Here is an 8,362-nt window from a genome sequence, read left to right on the forward strand (position 1 = left end):
TCTATGCATGTTTTCTTCCTCTTCCTCTTCCATTTCAATTTCGATCTAAACAAAACAAATCTGAATCTGTTCTCTGTTTGAATCGAAGCAAACCCATAAACACCAACAACAACAACAGCAGTTTCTGACTTCAACTATGAAAGTGCAAGTGTAATTGACTGAGAAAACGTTGATCAAACGACACCCAGTTCTTCTCTCCTCCTCCTCTGTTCTTCAATCCGCTGCTCTGTTTCGTTTTATGGTTTTCTATAACCATGCCCAGCAAGTTCTGGAAGGCAATTGGTGCAGTGAAGGATCAGACAAGCATAAGCCTCGCAAAGGTATCGACAAACAACTCTTCCTCCTCCAACATTGAGATTGCAGTGCTCAAGGCCACAACCCATGAAGACAAACCATTGAAAGATAAACACGTCAACACCCTTCTCCGTATCATCTCCAGTTCTTCCCCGTCTGCAGCGGCTTGTGCTCATGTCATTGCCAGGCGCATTGGCCGCACACGCAATTGGGTTGTGGCACTCAAGTCTCTTATGTTGGTTTTCAGGCTTTTCAGAGAGGGAGATCCTAATTTCCAACATGAAGTTCTTCAAGCCATGAAAGGAGGTGCTAAGATCCTTAACATCTCCAATTTCCGTGATGATTCCAGCTCAAGCCCTTGGGATTACACGGCTTATGTTCGCACCTACGCACTCTACCTGGACGAACGCCTTGAATCCTTCGTCACCGGTAAGCTCCACCGCAGGGCTGTCTACAACAATGGGGCTCGAAAGAATGAAGCAGCCGTGTGCGACATGATGCCCCCGATGTTGATCGACCGCATATGTTGCTGGCAGAGAATGCTGGATCGAGTAATCGCCACCAGACCCACCGGTGCTGCCAAGACCAATCATCTGGTACAGATATCTCTCAATTCTATCGTTCAGGAGAGCTTTGATTTTTATCGCGATGTCTCCGAAGGCCTTAAACTTCTCCTGGATAGCTTCTTTCAGTTGCAGTATCAGGCCTGCTATGACGCATTTCAGACCTGCGTTAAGGCCTCCAAGCAATTTGAGGAACTGAGCGCATTCTACACGACTTGCAAGCTTTTGGGTGTGGGGCGATCCTCTGAGTATCCCAGCATTCAAAAGTTTGCAGATGAGCTAATAGACACATTAAGGGGGTTCCTTAGAGATAAAGCATCTTTCAGTAAGGGGAATCCAAGATCAAAGCTCAAGCCTCCTCCCTTGCTTCTTGGTCCACCATCAAATGAGGCTGACTCATTGGAATCAAGTACTGAAAGGACTGAACCTTCTTATAGACAGCAACTCCACACCTCAGAAGAACACCTAGAAGGAGGCTCTGACACAACATCACCGGATCCTGTCAGCATCACTGACTCGAATACGATATCATCTGACTCCACTGATCAAGACCAAGTTGAGAAACAATCCCAATTGGAAGATTTGAATACTGCTACAAGTAAGATTGAAGCAGGGACATGCCCCTCTACACTTCCAGTGGATCAAACAGGGACATATTCGGGTGGGCAACATATAGTTCTCTTCATTGATGATGATGATGAACAGCCACTGCAGGCAGAAGCAAAGGACAGTGGACGAGAAGGGTGGGAACTCATATTGGCAGACACTGCCAATGACTTGGTTCCATCTTCGTCTTCACAATGGGATTTTGAAGCCACATTCCAGGAACCCAGCTACAACCCATTCCTCCAGGACATAAGTGGGATAACTGAAGGACACAACACCAATGATCCAGTTGCCGGCGACATTGGCTTTGCTTCGCTTCGCACGTTTCAGGCGCCGCCGACGTTCTGTGTACAGGAATCCAACGATGCCTCTCCGTGGCATGAAGAGGATGATCCATTCGCACCATTGCCTTCTCAAACGGATCAAATTTTGGGAAATTCCAGCAGTCAACAGCAACACTTTCTACATGAACAGCAGTTGTGGTTACAGAACCAAAACAAAATCATGGCCAGGCATGCAGATGTATTTTGATAAATTTTTAATCCGACGCCACCACCACCCAGGCCACTTCCCACGCTCACCAAACCCAACCCAAGAAAATTAAAGATGAGAGAAAAATAAATCAGCTTTCCTGTTCCTAGACTCTGCGTATAAGAGAGCTTTATATCGACAATGAAGTAGGATGAGATGGAAGACTAAGCTGCAGATATGACTTGGGAGAGATGAATGACATGAACTCCTGTGACTGGAAAATTTTGGCCTTTTCCATGTTGCAGTTAACCATTTGCAATCCAAGTATCACAAGCTGATAGAGCTTTTCTGATCACAAGGACATTTTTGTGCTTCCATATATCACCTAAATTCAGTGATAGTATTGAGAAGTGATGAATTCTAACCAGTCCTCTTTGTCAAAACAGGACATTTTTCCCATTTTAGGACCTAATCATATGATAAATTGACAATAATGTGTTTAATTAATCTTAGTACTCTTTCAACACTTTTTGCCTAGATGGCTCTTATGTTTGCTGAACTAGAGGATATTCCTCAGCATCTAGACCCAAATATGTCAGTCAGTTTAAACAGTTGATATCTGGAGTAACAAACCCTCCTTGTTGAAATGGATATGGTCTGTATACAAAGTAATGAGAAAAGAGCTTTGATGTGGTGGTATTAAAATGGGCTCTCTCTGCAGACTCTTTTTGAGAAGTTGATCTAGTGAAACTTCCAGTTACTGGTTTCTGGTTTCAAGAAGGTTTTGTTTTTTGCATCACAATTAACAGGACAGAATCTAATTGGGTTTAAATATTGCAAGATATAAAACTATGTAATGATGTATGTTACTCTTTCTGATTTTGCCAAGTAAAGCCAAACATGGAAGAACAGGAATTGCTAGGAAGTCCACTTTTACTGGCCATGGGGCTTGAATGGCACCACCTACTGACTTATCAGGAATTGATGCCTCTATTGTTGATATGATATCTGAACTAACTACTTTGGATGAATTTTGTGATGCAATAAATAAGTTGCTTTTTTTCTGGGTAACTTCTCATTTCAGTTTCTATTCTACTGCTACATTTTGCCTGGTGGGCTTTCACTGGCTACTGTATTTATCCATTTTCATAACCATCTTCTAATGTGAAAGTTGTATTCATCCTTTACCCCATGGATAACTCCTGTCTTGTTTGGAAGTGTTCCCTTTTGAATGTTAGAGGAGAAGTCTGGAGAGGGGGAGAGGGTGGTAGAAGCAATAGCATGCCTTGCAGGTTGTGTACCCAAGAGACAGAAAAATGTATTAATGGCCATATATAGTAGGAAAGGACTCTTCTTGCACTAGAACTCTCCTTCCGTCTACAGTGTGTTCCACAGCTCCAACCCCTCCCCTGACCCCCAATACTGCCCCCTCCTCCCCCTGACGAAAAAAATAAATAGCAGCTTAACCATCCATCTATTAGACTCTTATTTGAGTATCTGTGGCATCTCATACATTTATACCACAATGACACCATCCCAACTTGATGGGGCCATCTCTTTACTGAATTAAATAGCTTGTTAATGGCCATAGATAAGATAAAAAAGATTGAACAAAGGAGCTTTCCCTACTATATTACACCATGGCATAAGCACATGACTTGACAAAAGGTTCTCAATATAGTATACATTCCCACCATATTACATCATAGTATGAGCACATTCAAAGCGGAGTAATTGTTTAAAACAAACTGCTGTGGTTGAATTTTGTTTAGGATAATAAGGAACCTCCTTCCTTGATGAGCACAAACACACTCCCACCATCACCCTTGGAGATACGTAGTTCATCATCGAGGTAACTGGTGAGAAACCAAAACTCAGCATTGGTGTTGGTGATGAGTATTTTCAAGGGTGATTGGCTGGAAATTGTCTTTGCAACAGATGAGGCAGTGCTTTGAAGTTGGGTGATCAAACATTCGAAGGGGGAGAGTTCAATCTTCTGTCCAAGGAAGCTCACATTTGTGGACAGCAACACTTTCTACATGAACAGCAGTTGTAGTTACAGCACCAGAACAAAATCATAGCCAGACATGCAGATGTATTTTGATAAATTCTCCACCCACCATCGCCACCAAGGCTCCTCCCCCCTCACCAAACCCAATCCAAGAAAATTAAAGATGAAAGGAAAACAAATTAGCTTTCCTGTTCCTAGACTCTGCATGTAAGAGCTTTATATCAACTATAGAGTAGATGAGATGGAAGGCAAGGCTGCAGATATGATTTGGGATAGATGAATTACATGAAACCCCTGTGACTAGAAATTTTAGCCTCCTCCATGTTGCAGTTAACCATTGCAATCCAAGTAAGTATCATAAGTGGATAGAGCTTTTCTGATCACCAGGACATTTTTGTGCTTCCATATATCACCTAAATTCAGTGATAGTATTGAGAAGTGAGGAATTCTAACCAGTCTTCTTTGTCAAAACAGGACATGCTTCCCATTTTAGGACCTAATCATATGATAAATTCATGATGATCCGATCTGTTAAGGAGCACATGACCCTATCTTTTGTATCAAGCTCTATCACTTGTTACCTGAACATGCTCTATATGAATCTAGTCAGACTTCACAATGCAAGAATCCTAATCTTAAATTCTTCCACTACAACATCCCTGGAAAGAAAATGTACAAGCTTCAAAACCGAAATAGCCTTCCTTATCAGAAAATTTTCAGCATAAGAAGATTCACCTATTAAGCAACTCGTGCCCGTATCTCTTGTCGTGGAGTTCTAGCCCGTACCTGTTAAGCTCGTATTACTCACTTTTAAGGTCACTAGCATTTTTTGGGGGGAATAAAAGGCGTGTATTATATATTATTATATACTTAAAAGTAGATTACAAACGATAGTAAACATGACCACTCCTATCATCATGAACGATGTCACTCAAACGGTGTGGAAGGTGACTAACAAGCAAAGAAATCTCAGCGTCTTCTTGGACATGGTTAGCCAAGAAGTCCGCTGCAGCATTAACCTCACATAGGTTATGAATAAAAACACAATTAACAAAGGCTTCTCGAAGCTCCCAAATGTATTCCAAAAGATCACGTACACACTAGAGCACCACATCAGGATTGTTAACTTGAGTAATTGCCTGGGCCGAATTGCTCCTTACTTCCACGAACTGAAAACCCTTGTATATTGCAGTTTGTAGACCCTTTGCCATGGCCTGTAGGTCCATTCGTAGCACATTATTGTCTCTACAACCGCCTGCAATTGCAAATGAAACTTTCCCATTTGAATCATGACCTATTGCACCATGGCCTCCATGGTTATAGTGTACATATCCATCACAGTTAATGGCTATCCATCCCTCTTGAGGTCTGGATCAGACTAAATGACGTTCTTGTGGATGGAAGTAAGTCATATTAATATCCCACGATTCAAAAAATTGACGATGCTCTGCACTGTCCATGGCTTATCGATTTTCGTTGCGATAACGATTCCGATTATCCACGAAGATACGACGAAGTACCCGTTGTGTACGAACCTCTTCATTATTAAAGATGACTTTGGTTCTAGCCTCCCATATGCAATAAACAGAGGCAGTAAAACTGAACCTTTGGATTTGCGACATCAAGGATGTACCTGTGAAATGGGTTTGAAACTAATACGGAGAAATTATGATCAAACCGGGTTCGTACCTGGTTCGACCCTCGACCCCGGTCGAGACAGAGGGAACCGACTCGCTCCCGAGCGAACCGGATCCAGAAGATGGCTTGCTGAAGAAGAAAACTGATTCAGCTACAAGCACGCCCTAATCCTACTTATGGATTAGGGTAATTACCCTAATGATGGCAGACTCGAATTGATGGCTGCAGCTAATCATTATCGAAGGGATAATCATCGCATAACCTAAAGAGTTATCTCAGGAGTCCTCTACTAGTCCAAACTAGTAGAAGTCTGTTGCTCAACGGATCTATCTGCTAAGATCCAACGACTATCCGAAGAAGGCTCAAGTGCATCCAACGAAGGAGATTCGAAGGTACACTCTATATAAACCTCACTACCATACGAGGTGAGGAGGATCGAAAACACACTATCTGAGACTCAGGTTCAGATACATACTGATAGACTTAAACTATCGGCGGCTTACGATCTAGATCACCTTTCCCGATTCTTCATTCCTTAGCTCGTACTTCTAGCGAGCCGTTTGTGATTAAGTTCATCAACCGACTTAGCCTTCGGAGGTGGACTCCCGACCCCCGCGGTCGGGCCACATCCGACGCTTTCGTTTTGCGGTCATCACGAGGAGATCTAAGGGCTGAGCAGATTTTGGACGCATCATTTGGCGCCGTCGTGGGAAAGACTTGAAAAGCCATGGTGACTAGATCAGCAGCCGCTGCTGCGTGCAATTCCGGTGTTCGGATCCATGGAGCGAATAATCCAGATATTCCCCAAGGAAGCCAAAATCCTATCGAGGTAGATGATGGTCGGGGAGGACGTAATCCTCCTGATACACTCCAAGATCAATTGGATCAGGTAAAGATTCAACTTTTGGAGGTGAGCCAAGCACTCCGCCTGCTCACCGGACGAGTGGTTTTACCACAAGAACCTAATCAACTCGACTCAGGGAGACGTGCATTGCCACGTGATCAAAGATTGGCTGAAGACCGGAATATCGGTCAGAGTTTTCGTGAAGGAGACCGAGGACCTAGGAGGATTGATGATCAACCTAGGCGAGATGATAGGTTCGACAGACCGCAAGAGAGTACAACTGATTCAAATACAAGGTTGGATACAGGGGTAAGAACTCACTCACCAACTGTCAGAAGAACCGTTTGCGATGATCGAGCAGTTCGCGACTAGCGGAATGTTCGGGAAGGACGGGCTGTTCGTGATGATCGGATAGCACGAGATGATCGTGTTAATCGAGGTCGTGATCATATTCTTTGAAGATCATCCGACCCAGATTGGTCAGGAATTGGCCAACATCAATGAGAAATTAGGGCAATTGGCTAAGGGCAGGATTGCTGAGGATATTTACTCAGTCATTTGGAAGACCCCCTTTGCCGAGCCAATTGCGGGATATCAATTTCCCCATAACTTCCGTTTGCCTACCTTTTCTACATTTGATGGCTCCGGAGATCCAACAGCTCACATCGGCTATTACCAATAGACCATGGCAGTTTCAGGTAATTCTGATGAAATTTTATGTAGGGTTTTTGGTTCATCTCTAACTAGAGCAGCACAAAAGTGGTTTTCAAACCTCCCCTCTGGAAGGATCGTAAACTTTGATGAATTGGCACGCAAATTCATAGGGCGATTCCAGAGTGGAATACTGATCAAGAAAACGGAAGAAACCTTGTTTACTGTCAAACAAGGAAAGAACGAATCAATCAGAGAGTTTCTGAAAAGATTCAACAAAGTAACGATGGAGATAGAAAATTTGGATGAGCAAGTAGCCAAAACTGCTCTATTCACGGGACTCATTAATCGGAAACTCCTGGAGTTATTACTATAGGATATGCCTGCGACTTATGCTGAGTTGGTACAGAGATGCCAGAAGCAGGCTGAAGTCATGGAGATTTTAGACGCGCGCCAAGGAGATAATAAAGTCTCCAATAAGGAACAGAAGGCTCCTGAGCAGAAGCAGAAGCCAAAGAAAAATGTCCGTGATCGGGTTGGAAAATCTCAGGCTTGGCGCCAAAGGTCTCCCGGTAAAAGTGAGTACACTCCATTGAATGTTCCTCGGGCTGATATTTTAAATATCATCAAAAGAAAAAATATCTTGAAGTGGCCGCCTAAAATTCTTTTGAAACTCGGAGAGCAGCAGGATCGAGAAAAGTATTGCCGATTCCATAAGGACTATGATCATTATACAAATGACTGTCGTCATCTGAAAGCAGATATTGAAAGATTAATATCTCAGGGACATTTGTCCAGTTTTGTTAGCAGAAGAAGGGAGGAGCCACGTGAGCCACGTGCGGCTGCTCCTAAAAGGGTTCGTTCGGTTAGTTCGGAACGATCAAGGGAGGCCCCGAAGTCTAAGAAGGGCAAGGAGGTGATTGAAACTACTCGGTCACCGATCCTTACCATCTTCAGGGGACCAGAGCCCGAATCACTCCGGAGTCTGAAAACAAAATCCAAATTTGTTGGAACCGGAGAGACGCAGAAGCGAAAGAAGCTGAATGGTGAAGATTCTATCACCTTTAGCGAGGAGGACGAAAGAGATGTTTGTTTACCTCATGATGATGCCATAGTCATCAAGGTAGAGATTGCACGTCGGGAAGTGCATAGAGTTTTGGTTGATACAGGGTCTGCGGTGACCTAATTTCTTACGAAGTGTATCAAAAATGAAGGTGGATCAGGACTTGATGAAACCTTCATCCACACATCTATATGGTTTTGCAAGATCATCTGTAGTGGCGG

At 43.4% G+C, this 8,362-nt stretch overlaps 1 pseudogene; it reads left to right on the forward strand.

Annotated features, from left to right (window-relative positions):
- LOC149002825 (clathrin coat assembly protein AP180 pseudogene) lies at positions 1 to 3,076 on the forward strand (annotated as a pseudogene).
- The last annotated feature ends 5,286 nt before the right edge of the window (positions 3,077 to 8,362 follow it).

The sequence above is a fragment of the Hakea prostrata genome, chromosome 10, assembly GCF_041222555.1.
Source record: "Hakea prostrata isolate BN-2017 chromosome 10, UWA_Hpros_2, whole genome shotgun sequence".
Lineage (NCBI taxonomy): Eukaryota > Viridiplantae > Streptophyta > Magnoliopsida > Proteales > Proteaceae > Hakea > Hakea prostrata.